Raw genomic sequence first — 21,470 nt, forward strand, 5'->3', positions numbered from 1 at the left:
CATTCCATATTTGTCACTGGGGCATGTCTTTAATTACATTTGCTGTATTTGGAGGCAACATATACTAACTATCCTAAAGAAACCACTAAAACACGAGAACATGGGCATAACTCACACGGGTGTTCTGTTCCCACGTGCAGGTGTGACCACACAGCAACAAGTTCCAGCACTTCAGGCATATCTGGACTGGGAAATGCAAAGCAGATCAGAAGAAAACAAGATTCAGACATTCTGTTTGTGTACAACGCACCCAATGATCTAAATCCCACCCTTATTGGACCTCAGAGTTCTTGCAAGCCTGTATTCATCGTACACGACTCGTACGCCGCCAGCAGTCATCATTGATCCAGACACGATTCACGTCCGCATCATTTTCCCCAATATTACACCGATTCATTGTTAATAATCAGCACCCAGTGCTCGAAAAACGAGACAAGAGCCTTGAATTTTTCTAACGTTTGCATTTTGGATAACCACCCATATCAACATTTCTCTTTCATTAACAGCTCTCAGGATTTTTATGTAGGAATCAACCAACATAATGCTTCCTATTAATTACCCTTGTACAATGAGACTACGGTTGGTACTCACTGATTGCAGCAGATACATTTTAATAATACAGTGAACGCTACTAAATAAAATACCGAAGCCAGAAGAACTTGGAGCACACCCACATTGTTCTCCAAGCTCCCAAAAATGAGAGAGCCCACACCTCGTGCCCGAGCAGCCAGGCGGTGCAGGGCCGTGGCGCGGGGGCCGGGAGCAAGTGCTCTGCAACATGCAGCTCTTCTCTCCACCTAGTTTGCTTTCCTGTGTGTTTATTTCCGTGAATCATTTATCCAATGATTTTAGTGCTTTTTCCTCTTAACAGATTGACCCAATCACCCAGTATGCAATCTTCAGCCAGGAATGTAACACCCTCACCCATCCTTGCCAGTGTCACCACAAATACAGTGCATTTACATCACACGTCCGTCTTTGTTTTTCACCTTGCATATGTATTCTTACACAGATGCCTTTATATTGAGGACAGAAATTCATTAAAACAATCCAAGAAAAGGGTAGATTTATATTCCCAGGACTCTCTCTAGGATGACTCCTGAGAGAAACGCAGCAGTGCCTTTTCCGCTGCGCGGCATCTCGGGGATCCAGGGGGTGTTCTTCATCGCCCATCATCAGCACAACTGGTCCAGACACAGACTGCTTTCTCATCTACATTTGAATATTCATAACTTCACTAACATCCAGTTTATAGCCCCTATAAATCACAATAGCCAAATGATAAGGGAATTGAATCTGTATATCTGCCTATAGAATCCTGTTGTTTATTTCGTAATTATCCATAAAGGAGTGCTGATAACAACAACATTTTCTATCCCACTTTGGTCAGGTCACCTCTGGGATCGTATTTCACTCTCTGATGATAGACACTCTAAGAGCACCCTCCCCCGCGATGACCTGAGCATTAACCCTTACGGGCATTGTTCTTTCTTCTACTCATGACCTTGAGTGCCAGAGTACACCCATTCTGCAGAACGCTGTGCTTAGCAGATGACTTGAAAACACCAAGACTCATTCACAGGTCCTTCCAGACTCCCTTTACCCCGCCACTGAGGCATCACTAGCATCGCAGGGAGGCGGGGCACACTCTCTCAAACAGCAGACTGACCCAGGAAATAAACTGGAATCTAACTTTTAGAGCCTATTATGATTGTTAGACATAGTAAATCCCATGCTCCATGTGCAAATGCCGTGAGCGGTCCACCCGCCACAGGCGGCAGCAGGATCCAGGCCTGGGCTGTGTGTCCTCACCCTCACCGTGTGTGATCACCGACCACTTTCCTAAGTCATTAATACTGATGAGGCAGACTATCAGGAATCTGGAAGACAATGACATGGCCTCCAAGCATGTATGTAGATTCTTCTGCCCTGCTAAAAATACCTCTGCTTGCAAGTATCAAATAATCAATATAACAGTTCATGTCAGGTCCACATTTATCATTAGACAATGATGAACCTCTTTCAAATATGTCTAATACTATCAAAACATTCTCATAGTCAGCAGCGTGCAGAAGGCACCACAACTCCAAGCAGGAAGATGGGCAGCTACTCACCATGAACTTCAGGCCCCTGGGGTCCTGAGCACAGCAAGATGGCCCGGATCTGCCAAGAACCAAGCTGGGGAGATGCAGCAAGATTGAGACAGGCACAGACACACACTCCACCTTCGTGTACCCTGTCATGGGGCAGGCAGTAAATGCGACCAAGTTTATGACATTTCATTCAGCAGAATCAATACTATTTAACCTTATTATTTCCCACTTGGCTCACTCAGGGCCAGGAGCGAGGACACTCGCTCAGCCGCGTCTGATTCCTCCTCACCCTTATTGTGTGCTAGGAGCTTTCACTGCATCAGCTCATACATTCCTAAAGGACCCTTCATTTTAGTATTTCCGCGATTCTGACACGGATGCAGTTATTATAATCCAATCTCATTAAAAACTATTGAAGCAAGTGACCCTTAATTCCAGAATCTCTAGAGACAATTTCAAACAGAAGCACCCAAGGCGGTTTCATGCTGTGCTGGACCTCATAGTTCTGGGAGGCACTGTTTGCCATGAATGAGTCGAATAATAACTAGTCAATAGCAGCTTATGATAATAAAATTAAAATCAACGAGCACAAAGCCAAGGCCGTACTGTTTAAATTCCTAGCATCCTCCCCCAGGCCCCGTCTTCTCCACAGCAATGGACGACATGCGTGACGGCTTGGGCCTCGGATGTCCATCACGCGCACTCACACCACCAGTCATCATTCTTGGTCCAGACACCACTCCTGCCTCTCTCTGTTAATGAATTAACTCACTAGCCCAGAAAATTAAGTAACTGTGGATCACAAAAAAAGTAAAAGGAAAAGACCTTGATCATCCCATATCCTTGTGTCTAATTTTAATTTCATTAACCACTTCAGAGTTTCATACATGGATTATGCTGTGTATGCATTATGCCACTGATGAGAATATTTCATATTTCCTAAATGTAGGGTGAATGCCCTTCTTAAAAACAGTTCTACAAACAAGGAGGCTCTTACATTGTTTTCGGTACACCAGAACACATGCAGGCCTCTATAATCACCCCAAGTACAAGCGCCCTGCGACAAAGCAAACGGGGAGTTTCAAACGGAGATCTTGTCTGCATGCGCAGAGGCCGGCATTTCCCCTGCTCCCCGGGATCTGGGCTATTACTTCTCACAGTTGGAACGCACTTCACTTAGACCTGCCTATATCTGTTTATTGATTTTCACTGATCTAAACTAGTGAAAAGGACTCTGATGTCTGTTACCGTTGCTTACCCAAAAAGCAACAACCTTTGTTTCAGTGTTTTTAATATATATTAACAGATTTACTTGCTATGTGGCATATTTTCATAACTGTTTGATGGTTCACTTACTCATGTTTATTTATTTGCATCTGTTGGCTGGTTAATTTTGTACTGGCAATATATGAAAACATACTGGTAGAAGCAAAACCCGTGAACACAAAGGAAGAACAATACCTTACTTCCTTCATCTGTCCTAGGGTCATTTCCAAGAGAGGCAGTAGAATAGATTTTCATTTTTACGGAACCTCTGATTTTCAGACACGTATTATTCATCATCTGTGAATCATCAAAGATGATGAGCACCCATTATTCCTGATGTAGGTTATTTCATGTAACTGCATATTTATCATTAGGTCACAATTGGCTTTGATCACACTAACTACGTGGAACAGCCTCTTAAAAAGATTCACGCTTGCAGAACGGTAACTATTACCCACAGTTACTGCCGTGTCCTTACATCCGGGGCCACCTCCCCCAGAGTGTGACCACTGGGGGATCCATTAGCCAGCCGCAGGGTGTGTGTTTCTGACAAGTGAAAAACAGCAGATCCCAGGTCAGGATATCCTCCTCCTGCTGATGCTGTGTTCCTCCTTACGATCCCTTATCTGAGTGCTACTGCTTCGGGATACCCTAGATTTCTTAAGGAAAACAGAGAAGTCCTTGTGCATTCTTTGGTCTCTACATCCATCAGCTCCTATGGAAGCAGTAGTAAAACACTGCATTGCTCGGACCTCAGACTTCCAGAGCAGTAGTCACCATCGGCCGTGACTCATACGCCACCAGTCATCATCATTGATCCAAGATGGCCCTCCTCTTTGCTGTTTCTGAATTTGTTTGTTTACTAATCACTCAAATGCTAATAATCAAATAGTCATGAACATCCCAAACTTCATAATAAAATCCTAACATACCTTTTACAGCTATCAATGGGATTATTATAACACTTTGATTATTGATTCCTAACTAATATTACTTAATACACACAATCTCTCAGAACAATGCCACACTTATAATTGGCCATGTTATCCTCCATAATTTAGACACAACACTCTTAACAATACAGAGAATATGGTTTAAAGCCACCAAACCCGAGGCAAGAATCCTGACCACACTCACATAGGACTCTCCACTCCGACACGGAACAGCACCCGTAGAGCTGCGACCATGGAAGGAGACGTGTTGGCTGGGAGCACTCACTGGGAACACAAGCCAGAACAGATGACAGAAATAACGGAAGTCTGTCCGTTCCACCTCTCCGTTCATTTTATTAGTCAGGTAAGAGAAAACAAACAGTGCCGAATTTGGCCCTACCTAAGCAAGGACTTAGTCATTATTTTATTATAAATGCCATCTGCTAAAGAAGTAATGTCTTTGAGCCTTTACTTCTTAATAGACTGGAACATTTTAATAAACGTTAATATCACATCTTCCATTGAAGTGTTTAAATTTTCACTGGTCCAATCATAAGAACAGAACGAAATGTATGAACACAACCACCAGGGCCACCCCTGACCACTCCCAGCAGAAGGACGAAAGGGCAGACGCGTCATCTCAACATGTTGGACCTCAGACTTCCAGACCAGCGGTCATCACACATCCACGACTCATGACTCAAGTCATCATCATTGATCCAACATCGGCCTGCCGCCCTCGTCCAACTGGTTCCAACTCACCCATTGCTTCCCTAACACTGATCACACAGGTGTGCACCATGAAGCACTAGGAGCAAGACCCGCACATGCACTTTGATGGCTGCCCAAAGGCTCCTCTCCAGCATCAGTCCTCTCTCCTGCTGTATTCAACCTCAGTGTTGCAGTATTGATTAGTCAGCATAGTTTCACGGCAGGGCCATATTTATCATTGTACCAATGCTGGCCGTCGTGGCTTACACACACTGCTCCTAACAGTACAGACAAGAACTGTGTACTCACGTGGGACTTGACACGCAGTGGCACTCAGAGCTGTGATCATGAAAGGGAGGTAAGGCCGCTAGGGGAGCCCCCACTCTGAGAGGACAGAGCAGAACATGCAACAGGAATATTAAGCTTTGTCCATCTACCTGGCACTGCTCCTTTTGTCTTATTACACATTATAGATGAGAAATTCCATAAGCACAGATGCGATACCATCCGTTCTTGGGCAAACAGACAGTATTGAGCATGGCCTTCCCAAGCAAGGACTTCCTCATTACTTTATTTGCAGGCGCTATCCTAAAAGTCACACCTTGGAACCTTTACCACTTAATAGACTCTGGTGTTGTAAATACATATTAATGGCATTTTGTCCATACATTTCCATAGTTAGTGCCTCACTTTCTCACTTGTTTAATACTTCTTTTATTATGTTTAATGAGTCTTTATCCAGTTACAAAAACAGAATGAACACATGAACACAAACACGAGGAGGACCCTCAGAAGGCACAGATGACTTGCGCATCATGTTGGGCCTCAGATTTCCAGGCCAGCAGACATCACTGTCCACAGATCAGGCCTAACGGTCATCATCATCGACCCAGCATCAGCTCACCTCCTCTCACTCAACTGGTTTCTAGCTAATGTATTGTTTCATTAACACTAATTACTTAAGCACAAATCAAGACAAAATAAAAACAAGGTCCTTGGGTGTACTTCAATTGGGTCTTTTCCAACATTTGTCAAATCTCTTGCCATGCTCAATCTTAATCAGGTGATACTAATTAAACATATTGCTAACGATGCCATATTTATCACTGAGCCTTCGTTAGCGATCAGAATTTACACAGGATGCTCTTAATAATACAGGAAAGATGCCTAGCAAAACCAAAAACCAAGGCAAGAACTAGACTGTACTCACACGGGACTCAGCCTGGACCACACAGCAGCACCTGCAGATCTGCAGCCTTCACAGCATCCAGGTCAGCTTCAGCTGGGGAGTGCCCTTTCTGGGAGCAGGGAGTAGAACACACAACAGAAACATGGACTCTGTGTCCAGGTACAGACACATCTCCTGTCACCTCACCAGCAACTTCGGGATGTGCTTAATCCTGAAAATATTTTCTATTTGAGAAAATGAGCAGCAGCAAACATGAATCTACCCAAACAAGCGTTTGGACAGGAGTCCACTGTGTAGGCTTGAGCTGGTACGCTTAGTGGATTTTGGTGATTGTAACATACACTCATAGTTTTTAACTTCACCACAGAACTGATGCTGCACCTTTCTTACCCCCATTTATGATTATTTCATTGACCAAATTCTAGGACTATGCTGAAAAGGCATGAATACAAACATGAAGAATGACATCCGTACATCTAAGCACGGGATCAGAAGGCAGAGATTCTGCTGGACCTCAGACTTGCAGACCATCAATCAGCATCCGTGCCTCATACCCCACCAGCTGTCATCATCGATCCAACAACATGAGCCTTCTTTATCTCTTCTAATGTTTCTAATTCACCAATTCACTAGCTTATATATGAATCATGAAAACAGAAGAACAAATTCTTGGGTGAGTTTAATTACTAGCTATAGAATCTTATCCAACATGGGTAATATGTCTTGCTATACCCAATTTTAACTTTGTAATATTGGCTAATCAACATAGTATTTCATAACAACCCCAAATTTATCATTGGGCCATGGTTAGTCATCACAGTTTATGCATATATAATGTTTGCAACCAGACACAATCTTTCGAAAGCCATCAAAACCAAGGAAAGGATTTCAAGCATACTCACGCTGACCTTGGTGCTGCTGACCCATGGGACGCCTGCAGGGCTGTGACAGAGAGCCAATGTCACCAGCTTTGGGGGAACCTGCCGTGGGAGAATGAAGCCAGGCACATGACAAGCATCTCAATGTTCTGGTCGTTTCACTTTTAAAATCTGCTCTGATTAGTCGTTTAATGAGGGTTCAACTTTGACAGCAGTTTTTTTTACTTGAAGGAAGGAACACCAGGACCACCCCGACCACTCCCAGCAGAAGGACGAAAGGGCAGACGCGTCATCTCAACGTGTTGGACCTCAGACTTCCAGACCAGCGGTCATCACACATCCACGACTCATGACTCAAGTCATCATCATTGATCCAACATCGGCCTGCCGCCCTCGTCCAACTGGTTCCAACTCACCCATTGCTTCACTAACACTGATCACACAGGTGTGCACCATGAAGAATTAAGAATAAAATCCTATTGTGTACTTTAATGGCTGCCTACACAATCTTCTTCAACATTTGTGACATCCACTGCTGCATTCAATTTTAATTGTGCAGTACTGTTTCATCAACATAGCATTCAATGGCAATGGGCCCTGGCTAGCCTTCACAGTTTTATACATAATATGCTTAACAATACAGACAATATGGTTTAATAATCACCCAAATCAAGGAAAGGACTTGGATGCACTCGCGTCTGACACCATGCCCCTAACGCACAGCAGCGCCAGTGCAGGAGGACGCACATCGCCGTGGGAGCACCCACTGAGAGCGCAAAGCAGAATAGATGGCAGAAAACATCATCTTTTGTCCCCTTACCCTTGAACTCCTCCTTGGATGCATATCCAGTAGAGGACATGTTAAAGTCATGATGACATGGTTTGCTTGAGGAAACAGAACATGGCTGCTTGAACAAGGTGTCTGGTTGTTACTGTTACAGTTAAGTCTGAGCCTTGTTTCTTGAAGGTGAGGGTAACACACAGTGATAGCATTTCTCTCCTTGCCATAGTAATTTCGTAATTGGACAATGAGCACTTCACTGATCCAATACAAAAACACAATGAACCTGCATGAACACAAACACCAAAAACAACCTTCTGGAATGTTCTTAACATGTTGGACCTCAGACTTCCAGAGCAGTAGTCACCATCGGCCGTGACTCATACGCCACCAGTCCTCATCATTGGTCCAAGATGGCCCTCCTTCACTAACTGACCAATTCAGTAACAGTCTCAAACAATAATAGCAGTAAAATGAGAATTGTTCCACAAGCTGAAGAATGACTTTATACATAAGAGATGATGGGCAGCAAAAGCCTTCTTTCAGTATATTCCACAGTCACTGATAAAGCAGAGGACACACTTCGTACTCACCGGAGGTGGCATGCTTAGACACAACCGTGGCCATTGACTTCATGGTCGTGGCTCAGTGAAAACACACAGAGCAAGTTCATTCTGAAGAAGACAGAGGAAGCTGATAAGTAATCAATCTTTCCTTCAAAAGGCTTCATGTTACCCTTTCATATTGGCTATTTATTAATTTGTAGTGATATTAATGAATTTTCTTCCTAATAAAATTAAAAACACAAACTCGATCTGACATGGAGCAATACTGACCTTGACTTACAGTCATTGTCCTTAGGTCCTTAGACGGAGATCAGATCATTGACCCACATGTTTTTAAGATGTTAGTGTTTTTATTAATACTGTTTGTTGCCTCACCACATTTGGAAATGCTCCATTTATTTATATTTTTTTGTTCATTCATTTTTTGTTCTGCGATTGATCCGTCTATAATAAGAAAGTCAAAATTCAGTAACTCAGCTCTAATAACAAGATCACTACCGTGAGACTTCAGAATCACAATTACAAACTCTGCTCAGCCGAGGCAGAGGTTTCCAAGCAGGAAAGCCCGCGGAAGGTGACCCAGGGAGCACTGTGCCCAGACACCGTGCGACCCATCTGCGGAGCGTGCAAGAGACGCGGCAAAGGACAACTCCACTGTGCTGGATGACAGATGTTGCTGCATTAATTAAAATCCTTGACTTGTGAGCGTTTTTTTTGAGCAGCACCAAGTTAACCTTTAATGAATGCCAACCTCCAAGGCAAGAAAAGGAGCTCTGTGTACTGTGAGAACTTCTGATTGTTCAGCATTTAAGCAAAATCAATGTAAATGACATTTCCTAACAAGGTCACATCGATGGTCCATGACCTTCCTGGTTAATGTTTGTGTAACTTTCTACACATCTGAATCTATACCAACTTGTGTGTGTATTTTCTCATGGATTCATTTAGTCATCAATTCACTTATCTAAGAAAAAATCAACAAAGCAAACAAAGCACCAACTTAGAACTAACCCGAGTGCATCTGTCACCTCCGGAGCACCCAGGTGGACAGATTTGGTTGTTTGTTCTGCATCAAGGCAGCACATAGATCAAACAGGACAAATCACTTCTCTGCTTCTACACCCACACCTCCATGGCTCCATATGTGACCTGTTTGTTTAGGTACAGGGTTAATCTTTGACTACTTACTTGACTAACAGCCTCTTCCTATCCCTTTTTGTTAATTAAAAAAAAGTTGCCAATTCACACTATAACTGGAAAAAAACACATGGACTGTTACAAAAATCTCTCTGTATCCAAAGAGGCGACATGCTAATGAGCATCAATGAGTCAGAAACATTTTAATGAAATCGGTTATTTCATTACATACTTCCACAAAAGATGCAAGCGATCTTTCATTGCTACATTGGTTCATGCACCAATACAGTTGCAATGCTATCAATATCCACCACAATGCTAAAATGCTGTGAATACTACAATATTTGTCTACAGGCTCATTTCTCACATGGCAATGGGATGTAATGGATGTAGATTTAGAATCATCATAACCCTGGGTTTATATCAAACGCAAACCCAGCACTGTGCCTTGTGAGCAGACATCTCCCATTTCGTTAATCCAACAAGAACTCCAACAGAACGCATAACATCCCCACATGCGTCCACATTTCACAGAGGAAGGAGACGGTCCCCTTTGTGCAACAGGCTTTTTTGTGGGTCAGTAAATGAACCACACTACCTGCCCATCCACTTAACAGGTCAAGGCTTGCCTCTCTTTATGTGACTTTATCCCTTCCTTCATCTTCCAGGCTTAACAGGGTCTACAGTTCCAACGCTCCTCTCACAGAAGCCAACTCCCAGAAGATCATGATGGGGTTTGATTGCCATGCACATGTTTCTTTCCCAGGCACAAAAGGAGTCCTGTGTTTTTAGCCTCAGAATCGGACCTGTGTGAGCATCACTGACAGTAACCCTTCAGGACAATCACTCCAGTTCACAAATGACCAGACCCTGAAGCCAGCTGAAATAATCTTGGAATTAAACTCTCCTGGGGCCAAGGCATTAGTCTGGACCTGGGACCTCGGGCTCTAGTGACACAGCTGCACGAGCCAGGGGAGATTCACAGAAGGGCAACATTAAATACATTCCAAGAGCTGATCTGACATCAGCTATGATGAGATCGGAGCCAAGGACAAATGGCCTGTGTTTTAAAGATATGACAGTAAACTCTAGGAATCAACCACTGTACAATACAATTTCTTGCATCTTGGAAGGTGATTGAACTATGTCTCTATGAAACAGGAAGATTTAAATCAGGTGACCACAAAATAAAAATGGTTAATTTCTATATTAATCAACAGGGTAATTAACTGTGGAAATTAAAAAGATGGTCTTGCTTTTATCATCTTAATTGACCACAGACATATCAAACTACTCTGAAATGGCTTTGATTCATTTTACTTTTGTGTCTGGCTATTTATTTATTTTCAATAACAGAGTTAACACCCGAGACAAACCACCTAACAAGAAGCAATTACTTTGTTACTTACATGGGTTTCTACACTTATTACTCAAAAGAACAATAATGAAGACCTTCATTTGTATCGGCATTCTGTGGAGCATGGAGCAAGGCGGAAAACAGGGAGCTTAGCTGGACCAAGGGTTATATAGCCTAGAGTTGGGTTTTTTAATTGGGACCAAATTAACAAAAATTTATTAGGAATAAGCCTTGATGGTTGCCGATAAGGAAACTACAAATGACATTATCTATTGATTCACTCACATTTGACATTTAATGACCATGATGAACATCAAACACTGAGAATGCTACCACTACGGATTTCTGTCTGCTTAAATACTCCCTCCCATGCAAGGTCAAGGCAAACTCCTGCTTCCCAAAGAAGCTTGATGACAGGAATCGGATTCATCACAGCCTAAGGGTAGGCAGGCTCTTGGCAACCATCCACGCTCACAGGTATTCGGGGAAGGGATGTCACTGCCAATGGGCCCATGTCCTAAGGAAATCACAGACACAATGAAGAGCCGATGCAAATCTATACCCGTATTTGCCATTGCAAAGATGTAAAGGGGTCGGGCTCCCTTCTTCATCTGAGAACAGTTCCGCAGGGCTCCAGCAGTCACTCTCCCATCTCAGGAACTGTGCTTTGCTTTCTATTCAACTCATTGAAACAATAACAGATCCTGCTGTTCACAGGTATAATTACACCGTTATACCTGTGAACTCCGGAGAGACGGGGCAATATGAATGCTTGTCTGTCTCCTTATTTTACGTGGAAAAGCTACCAAAATATTTTAATTATTACTAAACTGAGTAGTTGAGTTTAAATATAGTAAGGAATATGAGATAACTCCAAACTACACACCTGAAATATCTCCACAGAGATTCCACAAGTGAGCACTCTGTGGATTAGATAGTTTAATCAATGATTAATTTAAATGAATATTTCACCACTTTCTTAATTAAAACAAAACAAAAACCTAGCAACATAACCCAGAAAAATAATGTGGTCCTTAACATTCATTTATCTAAAGGCGTCTTATCCAAGAGGGTCAGCTTTGATCTATTTTACTGGAACTGGGGGCTCCAGAAATACATCAGTAATGGTTTTTATTGCATCACAGACTCTTACATTTGGACCATGGATAGCACATTTTGTCTTTACTCATTTATATGTTCCTTGATTTATTTGCGCACTGTTTTACTGAAAAATAACATAATCTATACTCAGAAGCTGAAAAACAAAACCCTGGTTACTTTAGCTCCGGGTATAAGCTCATTTCCCACAGAGATGATAAATAGGAATCTTTTGTTAGTGGACCTCAGAGTTAGAGGGTTTAATCAAAATCCTTGATCAAACACCCCAGGGTACTCATCATCGATCCAAGATAAGCAATCTTTTTCATCTTTCGTACCTTTGTTTATTGATCCGTTCATTGCATCATCGGCAATAATAAGATCAATAACTATAACTTTTTTTAAAAAGGCAAGGACGATCTCTTTGAATATAAGTAGTACCTGTCTCTAAGTTGTTTTTTTCTTCTTTTATTTCTTCAATAGGCTACATCTTTTCCCAAGGGGAAGATCCCCTCTGGACTGCGCCTCAGTGAGGCCAGCAGGGTCAGTTCCCACTCCTCCGAGGCTTCCTAGCTGTGCCACAGCAAGCCTTTCTGGCCACTGCCCGCCCTCCAGGAGGCGCTGTCTGCCAGGACCTGATGTGTTGGTGCAGACACAGCCAGAACACCTCATCTATACACCTGCAGAATCCCAGCTGCCCACAGCCACAGAGCACTCGAAATGTGAATACTGTAGCCGAGAAACTGAATACAAACTGAACTCAAACTGCATTGGCATTTTGCGATTTTAAGCATAAGTAGCCACGTGTGCCTAGGGACAAAGAATTGGATGGTCCAAGGATAGATTTCATTACTGAATAAACAGTAAGTTAAATGAAGTAGAAAAACAGTATGAATTATTAATACACTCATAAAATCAATATAATATCTTCTGTCTTATTTTTAACCACAACTGTACTTAATTGAATTAACCAAAATCTGTTCCAAAGCACACTGACATCATTATTCTATTTATGGCTTAATTTAAATAATTCAATGAAAACTAGCAACAAATTCTTGCCCAAGTGATGTTTTCACTATAATTTCTGTTAGCCTTACCCACAAAGGCAACAGTAAGAGACCAATTCAGACAGTCTTCATTCTGTGGAATCAAATACCAATTTTGAAAAGAAAGGAAAGTGTAGATTTGGATTGATTTTAAGAAGAACTTTGGTTGTGTGGCACCAGAGCAATCATCAAGTGACTCAAGTCTCGTTTTTTGACCTCGGGACAGAAGTCCTTGTAATTTATTGATCAGACTGTTATTTTTCAATACAATGATGAAGACTGGTAAACTCTCCACTCACACACGGGAACTCTAATTACTGCACACACCTATCTACAGTATGTCCTGTGCAGGGAGAGAGAAAGTCATCTTTTGTTGAACAGAAACGAACAAATTGAAATTCACTATTAATGGCATTTTCTCATCAAATATTGATTCAACTCACTGTTGGTCTGTTTATTCCTATGTGAAATGATTCCAGCAACATTTCAGCAGCCATCACTTCACACAGACACACACACAGACACGCACACACACAACCCAGAACAGAACGGAAACAATTTCCATATTGCAGGCTCCACATCCCCAAGCTAGGAAGATAGCATTAACAGCATGCACAGAAATGAACCCTCCTGCTGAAAGCTTGGCTGCATTTAGCCCACTTGAAAACATTTAGTGAGGTGTTGGTATGCTTCATTCACACAGAACAGCTCATGACTAACCAGGGCAGAGGTGAAGGTCAAGGAAGCTGCGGAAGAGGCTTGCCGCGTCTTCACGTGGCCTTGCTGCCACTCACAGACCTCAGACCACAAGTTCTTCCCTATTTCTAGCACAACTCAGCAAACACAGCTGGAATGGCAGTGATTTTTTTTTGTAATCAGATCTTTAAATTGAGCTATTCTCATTCTTTTACTATTATTTTCTCTTTTCTGGTGGAATACTCATGCAACCATGCACACGGAACAATTATTTTCTATTATTTCGGGAAAGCACTAACAGAACTCCCAACATCCATTCCTGAAGAGTGGTACCATGGACACCAACATAATAACCCACGTCTCACTCCCTACTGCCCCACTAGGCCACTCAGTTCTTAGGGTACATCTGAACGAGTTACTTCAAAAATTCATGTTCAAGATTCAAGAATACTCTGGTTTTCTACCATACACCCAATTAATACAGAGAAAAGCAAGGCCACTTTCTAAAATGGACCTCAGAGTTCCAGAAGGCTTTAATCAAAAGTTTTGATTCAGACACCCTCCAATCTCAGCATCGGTCCAGGGCTGGCATACAGATCCTTCGCGTCTCTGATGCCTTTCTTCCCCCTGGGAATCACAAATTCCCAGGAAGGACGTCCTACTCTGTCCCCACATTGCTCAGGTAGGATCCGCAGCTGACAACCAGGCTGTGTTGATTGTGCTGATCGGACTCTACAGATAGTATAATCAGCGATCAAAATTCACACAGACATCCCACAGCTAGAACACCAGCATGTCTAAGAACTTCCCCTTAGCAGGCAACACCCTGGAACTCAACCCAAATGGAAATGCAAAATTCCACTTTGGCATAGAAATAATATGGAAGAGCTAATAGTTGCGCAAATTCACAGAATACCTCCCGTCTTTTTAAAAAATGGACCTTGGAGGAGCTGGAAGGAGCTATCCCAATTTCTCGATCCATGACACGTTACCAGTCTGGGTACACGCATGGTGTTCCTGTTAACATGTGCCTGCAGAACCATCACTTCTGTATTCCAGTGACCAGACATGAACAGAGCAGGCGACCCAAGAGCAGGTCTCATGGTGACCAACATGGCTCCTTACCCACACAAACAGAAGCTGAGATCTTCCCTGAGCGTGAGCGACAGATACCAATGTAGTATGTGCACTGGCGGGGAACAGGAAGACTTTCAAAAGAATAAAAAGGGAAACATTTTAATGGATTTCAAAGAGCAGTTAGCCCTACATCACCAGCACCATCATAGGCGTTGCTTTTTATCACATTATCATCAATTGGAGGGCAATATCCTTTTCATCTATTATTCAGCTTTTAGTATGATGTAAAATAGTGAAGAGCTTTGAATCAACTCCTCAAAGAAAGACCATGATTAATATCTTTCTAGACACCCCCACCAAATTGCATAAAACCAGATGGTTTTTTAATGGGGAAAACTTTTACAAATGAGATGCATTTAAATTTTTCTTTTATGACACAATCTGGCCAATGGAGTCACACTGCATTTTAACTCACATACTTACTGATTCATTTCCTTAATCATTCTCAGAATAATTTCATTATCTCCTATATTTTCTAAAGAAAACCAAATTGTAGAGCCACCTGTTACCTGATGCCTGCCAATATCTGTATTGGGCCTATGTTCATGAGCAGAACTTTCTGTGTGAACGGCCATTGTCTGCATGGTCCAACATGGTAACCACTGGCCACACGCACTACAGAAGTGGCCAGTTTGCCTAAGAAATTGAATTTGATTTTTAATCAATTTCTTTTTATACTTGTGTATGAATGTGTTTATTTATTTGAACAACAGAGTATGGGAGAGAAAAGGACAGAGAGAATGAGAAAAAACTTTCATCCACTGGTTCACTCCTCAAATGGCTGCAACAACCAGAACTGGGCTGGGCTGAGGTCAGGGCTCCTGAAACCACCCAGGACTCCCATGTGAGTGCACGGGTACATAGACCATTCTCAGCTGCCTTTCCTGGTGCTTTACAGAGAGACAAAACTGAGATGGAGTGGGGCCTGGTGTGGTAACTTAGTAGCTAAAGTACTCACCTTGCATGTGCCAGGAACCCATATGAGCGCCGGCTCATGTCCCAGCTGCTCTACTTCCCTTCCAGCTCTATGGGAAAGCAGTAGAGGACAGCCCAGACCCTTGGGACCCTGCACCCGCGTCGGAGACCTGGAAAAAGCTTCTTGCTCCCAAATCAGCTCAACTCCACCCTCTACAGCCACTTGGGGAGTGAACTAGCAGATGGAAGATCTTTGTAGCTCTCCTCTCTGTAAATCTCACTTTCCAAAAAAAATCAATAAATCTTTCCAAAAAATTGATATGGAGTAGCCATGACTCAAACCAACACTCTGACAATAGGAATGCCGACAGCACAGTACTGGCTTAACATACTATGTCACAATGCTGGCCCCTATTTTAATAAATTTGACTATAAATTTTAAATGTCTAGGAGCCAGGGTCTCCATGATCCTCCCATAAAGCAGGAAGGGTCCTGAACTGCCGTGTTGAAGTTCAAGAACGTAGACAGGACTAACCATGATTCTTTACATTCTACACGTTTCCCACCGATTCCTACTTGAATTTATCATAAATAATGCATTTAGGCAAGGGAAAGCCTTTTAAATGCTTGTAATTTTAAAATACTAATAAATATCCACTCAGCTTTTCACTCAGAAAAATCACCCAAATACACATTCACACTTTTCTTTTTGAATAAAACGTCATCAAATCTGTGAGGATTTATAGCTGCTATGTTCACATTTTCAATGTTACCTGTAGGATGATGTTTATATTATTGAATATCCTAGGAGTCACTGCTTACTATACTAAGTGCATCATCTCATGATAGTTGTGGAGGTCTTTCTGAAGACAAAACGTGCTGGGCAGGTGTTTGGAGCAACAAGAAAGCCACTACTTGAGACACCCACATCTGAAATCACAGTGCCTGAGATGAAGGCCTGCTTCTATTCCAGCTTCCTGCTAATACTCCTGGCAGACAGCCGCTGATTCCCTGCCGCCTGCGTGGGACACCAACTGCCCAGCTCCTGACTCCGTGTGACCCAGGCCTGGCTGTGCTGAGCACCTGCTGAGTCACTAGATGGGAAACCTGTATCTGCCTGGTCTGTGTGTTTCTGTGTCTGTGTGTTTGTCTCTGATCCTCCTGTTTTCAGAGTAAATAAATAAACAAATAAACAATGAACTTTTTAGGCAAGATATGCCATGAGCAGCTTGTCACAAAGAGACAACAGTTACTGCGTCTCTGTCCATGGGCTCTCAAAGGGCTGGCTGCCTCAATCTGCTTTATTTGAACTCAAAAAGTTCACAAATGTGTTAGTCATCACCCTGGATTCATTAGCTCCTTTCATATTTGTCATTACTTACATTTTCTTTCTTCCTGCATGACATTACTCTACACCCAGCATCAACAAAAGATCCCAAGCATGTTGCGGAACAACTCCACTGCGGGCACATTTCCCACACGTGCGCTGGACCTCAGAGTCACAGACGGGGTTTAATCAGAATGTTTGATTCAGATGCCCCACGCACACTCATCATAGATCCAGACTTGCTATTCTGGGCTTCACTTCTCGACTCACTCACTGCGTAAGACTTAGAGCAGTGAAAAATGAAAATGTCAAAAGGTGTGTGAGAGGTCACAGCCCCGACAGCAGAGGCCCAGATGGCCACCACGCACCTCGCCAGTACTAATCGTGAATTAATCCATTTCTTTGCACAGCACTGCCGCCTGTTAGACACTGCACCACGCTTGGTCCTCATTTATTTAACATTTACATTTCATAGACGGTGCAATGGACCACCATCTTGACCGCCGTGGAGGAAAAGGCAGAGGGGGCTCTGTTTCTTTTTTCTCCCCTGACAGGCCCACAGTCTATAACACTACCAACAAAACAGTGTTTCCATCCACTGGAGTACAAAAACGAACTGGCTCACCCAAAAGCTCTGCAACTAACAGGAATGAATCTCATCTGTTTGTCTTAATGAATCCAGTTGTGCTGAATTAGAGTCATCACAAACCCTAACTCATACCATATTGTCAACATTGGTCAATGCAAGACCACTTGGGTACTGTTTATAAACAGAGTTACACATCCCTTTGCAGTAACTCACTACATACACTTGACCAAAGCCCTAGGCAAGCACATGAGCTCTGAGTAGAGCTTAGGTGGATACACCGTCTCCTTATCTAGAGGGAAAGAGGTCAGAGCCTCCCAGGAGGGGAGCCATCAAATCAGATGAAATGGGTTCATTCTGGGGAGTAAAGAGCAAAACTTTTACAAAAATTGAACAGTTTCCACTGAATTGCTCTAAATGAACCCTGGCTGCATGGTAATCAATTAATCCTAAGCCTTAGTTCATGGCCTCACAGGTACACTTAGGAACAGAAAGCACTTGATATTTATAAAGTTACGTAATTCGGAAGCAAGAACAACACTTTATATTTATTAACTGACGTATTTTTTATTTAAATAACATAAAAAGTCAAGCAGTAAAAACAAGAAGAGATGATTAAAATTATTAGGAAAATCTGTCTCTACTTGCCACCCACATAAGTGAGAGCAAGAGCATCATTTGGTTACATTTGGGACCAAATCAGATGCACAAGAAATTCGATTTGTGGTCCAACCCCAGCAGTGGTCCAGGAATAAGCTTACTTAAGGTATTCAGTACTCGACTCAATAACTGATTTTTTAAATCACTCACGGAATAGACTCTTGCAAAGTTTCAAAACCCACCAAAACAGAACAGAAACACTAATATGATAACCACCTGTAGGCACAAGTTGGAAGGCCTACAAAGCTTGGTGTTCCTATGGAAATTTGTTGCATACAACATGAGCAATAATTCGGTTTATTATACCAAACGTAGGATTTCCACTGCTTCATTGTTTGCTGAAATTTTAAAAGATGGATTGAAAACAGTTTATGAATTTTTTCATTTGTAATTGTACTTTGGTACAATAGCCTAGTAGCTAAAATTCTCACCTTGCATGCTCCAGGATCCGGGAGCCTGTTTGTATCCTGGTTACTCCACTTCCCTTCCGGCTGCCTGCTTGCATTCCGGGAGGGCAGTGGAGGATGACCAGAAGCCTTGGTACTCCCGCACAGCAGACCCCGAGGAGGCTCCTGGCTTCAGATTGGCTCAGCTCGGGCAGTTGCAGCCAGTTGGGGAATGAACCAGTGGATGGAGGATCTTTCTCTCTGTCTCTCCTTCTCTCAATGAATCTAACTTTCCAGTAAAAATAAATAAATCTTTGAAGGAAAAATTAATAATCATTGTACTTCAGGATATTTGAGAGTGAGTTATACCATCTGCAAGGGGAATTACCGGAATAATCTTTACACCTGTTCTTACTAAATGAGCAAACCCTCGTTTGGTATTCGCTTGTTAAACAAAAATAGCAAACACAATATGCATTAGTAATAGGTGTGCTTGCAGGAATGTTCCAACATTGCTCATGCTTCCTCAATTATTTCATCAACTATCTATTTATGCAAATGCATTTCTATTTCCTCAATGAAATGGTCAATTGGTACATGGGCTCAGCCTGGAACAGAAGCAGGTGGTCACATGCTCCTTACCAAGACGGCAGAGCCTGAACCACCGATTTAGTCAAAGCAAGAAACCCCAAATATTTGCATAAAGATTCAAACGTTGTTAAAAAGCCAGCACACGCTCTCATCGATTAATGTGACTGCTAGTGGTCTGATACGATCATGGCATGTGATTCCTCTCGCCCCACAAAGACAGTAACAAGCAGCCCTTCTGAAATGCACCTCAGCATTGCAGATGGCTGGCAACAAAATTCTCGTGTTACGAACCCTAGCACACTTTCCATTGATCCATACTGGGATTGTTTTACTCATTTACTGACTAATTTACAGATGCTCAAATAAATCACAGAATCCCACCAAGAACATCACAAGAGCTAGGGATCTTGACCGAACCAAGCTACACTGACGGCAGTCACAGGAGCCCAGTGGGGAGCTCAGTGCCTTCCATGGTGCCCACCCTCTGCACTGCTCCCCCATGGGTCCCTTTACTCGATCTGTCAGCAGGTCAAAGGCAGCTAAGTGAACAATAACGACATTGCCACCTTCTGCCACCTCTGCAGAACTCACTGACTCTTCCTCACTCCTATCAGCTTCCCCACAAGAGTTCCCAGTCAAGGCCTCTGCCCATATGGGAATGCTGCAATCAGCGAGAAACAGTAAACTATTCTGACAATGAATCAAATAGCTTCCATCTCTCTTTAAAATCAGCCCAGTTGTATTAATTTACAGTCAACATTTTGCAGTTCATCACACATTTCCATGACTGGCCTACACTTACATTTTATTTAGTTTATGCATGGAGAATTTGCTCCTTTGAAACCCTTCAGCTAACACCCATGAACAAACAAACCAAGGGAGAACGTGAGCTAAAGGCCTTACTTCTGTCAGTTTCTGTGCTCATTAATCAAGATAACAACTGGCTGTGGAACAATTGGATCATCTGTCCTGTGGATGTGCTGGCGAGAGAAAAGCAGAGGGAGGACAGATTGAACTCTGCTGATGGGGGCCAGTCGAGCAGAACCGGGCCCCGGTACAGTAAGTGTTGGCTCACAGACGCAGACTTTCATGAGTTCTGCATTAACTTTCAGTCTTAAATAATATCTTCAGCACTCTATGGTGCACTATCTAGCCCAAGAAAGACATCTGTAGCAATAACAAATATCTGTACACATAAACACCGATGAAATGATTGATTAAATAACGAAGTATTGGCTGATGCAACCACTTTCCCTTTTCTTAATAAAAAAAAGAACAGTGAACTACAAAGCAAAGAGTTATCTCTTAACAGATACCAACAGGTCCCCTGTGCCTCCTCATTTTACTTTAGATTCATAACTAAAGTTGTTATACTGCAAGAATTAGTAAGAATAACATCTGGTTTATTGCATTCTGCTCACTGTTCCACTGGTAGGATTGCTCATCCTATTCTAGGGGAGGAGCTTCCACTTCAACATTGGGCAATCATTCATTCCCTGTGTCTGAACACCACAAGGCCAGGATTAAGTTTACTGAAGTTCCTTAACATAGCAAATGCAAGTTCACTTCTACAGAGGGTTCCACCTGGCTCGCTCGGCATGGATCTCAAAGTTAGAGAAGGCGGAACCAACGAGCAGACCGCTCTACCCACACACACCACCGACCCAGGCACAGCCTTCTAGACCTGCTCTCTGGGTACCTTGTGAAGAGATGGACTCACAGTCAGTAACACCAGCACCCTTCAACGACACAAAACCTACAACAGAACGCCTCAGTGGAACCTGCAGTTGTTCACACAAGGAACCTCTGGTGTATGCCTAAAGGAGCAGCCAGGTACAGCCAGGAGCAGCCCCGTTCCAGTCTGTCCCTTTGCTAGGGTAAGGCCCACTTGCTCCTCTTTCTGTCATGTGTCTATTTGTTAAATCTGGATTCATCCACAGCCATGGGCCTAGCAAAGTAGCAACTGATGGAAAAAGCAGACACCTGCTGTCTTCCAAGCTACTCTCGCTTCAGAGAGCTAACCACCCACTGGCGAGCAGCGAGGCAACGGGAGGCTGAATGGCTTCAAAAACACCACGGCCACAATTTACACTTCTTCACTCGGTGTCTTACTTCACC

At 42.8% G+C, this 21,470-nt stretch overlaps 9 non-coding genes and 1 pseudogene across 9 annotated transcripts; all 10 read right to left on the reverse strand.

Moving 5' to 3' along the window:
- Positions 1-274: 274 nt before the first annotated feature.
- Positions 275-349, reverse strand: LOC118759843 (small nucleolar RNA SNORD113/SNORD114 family). Its single transcript, XR_004996423.1, has one exon. It is a non-coding gene; the product is annotated as a small nucleolar RNA SNORD113/SNORD114 family (small nucleolar RNA).
- A 3,756-nt stretch (positions 350-4,105) lies between these two features.
- On the reverse strand, positions 4,106-4,180 carry LOC118759842 (small nucleolar RNA SNORD113/SNORD114 family). The gene has a single exon (XR_004996422.1). It is a non-coding gene; the product is annotated as a small nucleolar RNA SNORD113/SNORD114 family (small nucleolar RNA).
- A 759-nt stretch (positions 4,181-4,939) lies between these two features.
- LOC118759850 (small nucleolar RNA SNORD113/SNORD114 family) lies at positions 4,940-5,013 on the reverse strand. The gene has a single exon (XR_004996428.1). It is a non-coding gene; the product is annotated as a small nucleolar RNA SNORD113/SNORD114 family (small nucleolar RNA).
- An 807-nt stretch (positions 5,014-5,820) lies between these two features.
- On the reverse strand, positions 5,821-5,894 carry LOC118759854 (small nucleolar RNA SNORD113/SNORD114 family). Its single transcript, XR_004996431.1, has one exon. It is a non-coding gene; the product is annotated as a small nucleolar RNA SNORD113/SNORD114 family (small nucleolar RNA).
- An 804-nt stretch (positions 5,895-6,698) lies between these two features.
- LOC118759844 (small nucleolar RNA SNORD113/SNORD114 family) lies at positions 6,699-6,770 on the reverse strand. Its single transcript, XR_004996424.2, has one exon. It is a non-coding gene; the product is annotated as a small nucleolar RNA SNORD113/SNORD114 family (small nucleolar RNA).
- Positions 6,771-7,371: 601 nt separating this feature from the next.
- On the reverse strand, positions 7,372-7,445 carry LOC118759848 (small nucleolar RNA SNORD113/SNORD114 family). The gene has a single exon (XR_004996427.2). It is a non-coding gene; the product is annotated as a small nucleolar RNA SNORD113/SNORD114 family (small nucleolar RNA).
- Positions 7,446-8,186: 741 nt separating this feature from the next.
- Positions 8,187-8,261, reverse strand: LOC118759841 (small nucleolar RNA SNORD113/SNORD114 family). Its single transcript, XR_004996421.1, has one exon. It is a non-coding gene; the product is annotated as a small nucleolar RNA SNORD113/SNORD114 family (small nucleolar RNA).
- Positions 8,262-12,246: 3,985 nt separating this feature from the next.
- On the reverse strand, positions 12,247-12,317 carry LOC118759851 (small nucleolar RNA SNORD113/SNORD114 family; annotated as a pseudogene).
- A 1,941-nt stretch (positions 12,318-14,258) lies between these two features.
- Positions 14,259-14,332, reverse strand: LOC118759847 (small nucleolar RNA SNORD113/SNORD114 family). Its single transcript, XR_004996426.2, has one exon. It is a non-coding gene; the product is annotated as a small nucleolar RNA SNORD113/SNORD114 family (small nucleolar RNA).
- A 2,956-nt stretch (positions 14,333-17,288) lies between these two features.
- Positions 17,289-17,365, reverse strand: LOC118759845 (small nucleolar RNA SNORD113/SNORD114 family). The gene has a single exon (XR_004996425.1). It is a non-coding gene; the product is annotated as a small nucleolar RNA SNORD113/SNORD114 family (small nucleolar RNA).
- Positions 17,366-21,470: the final 4,105 nt, after the last annotated feature.

This window comes from Ochotona princeps, chromosome 26 (genome assembly GCF_030435755.1).
Source record: "Ochotona princeps isolate mOchPri1 chromosome 26, mOchPri1.hap1, whole genome shotgun sequence".
NCBI lineage: Eukaryota > Metazoa > Chordata > Mammalia > Lagomorpha > Ochotonidae > Ochotona > Ochotona princeps.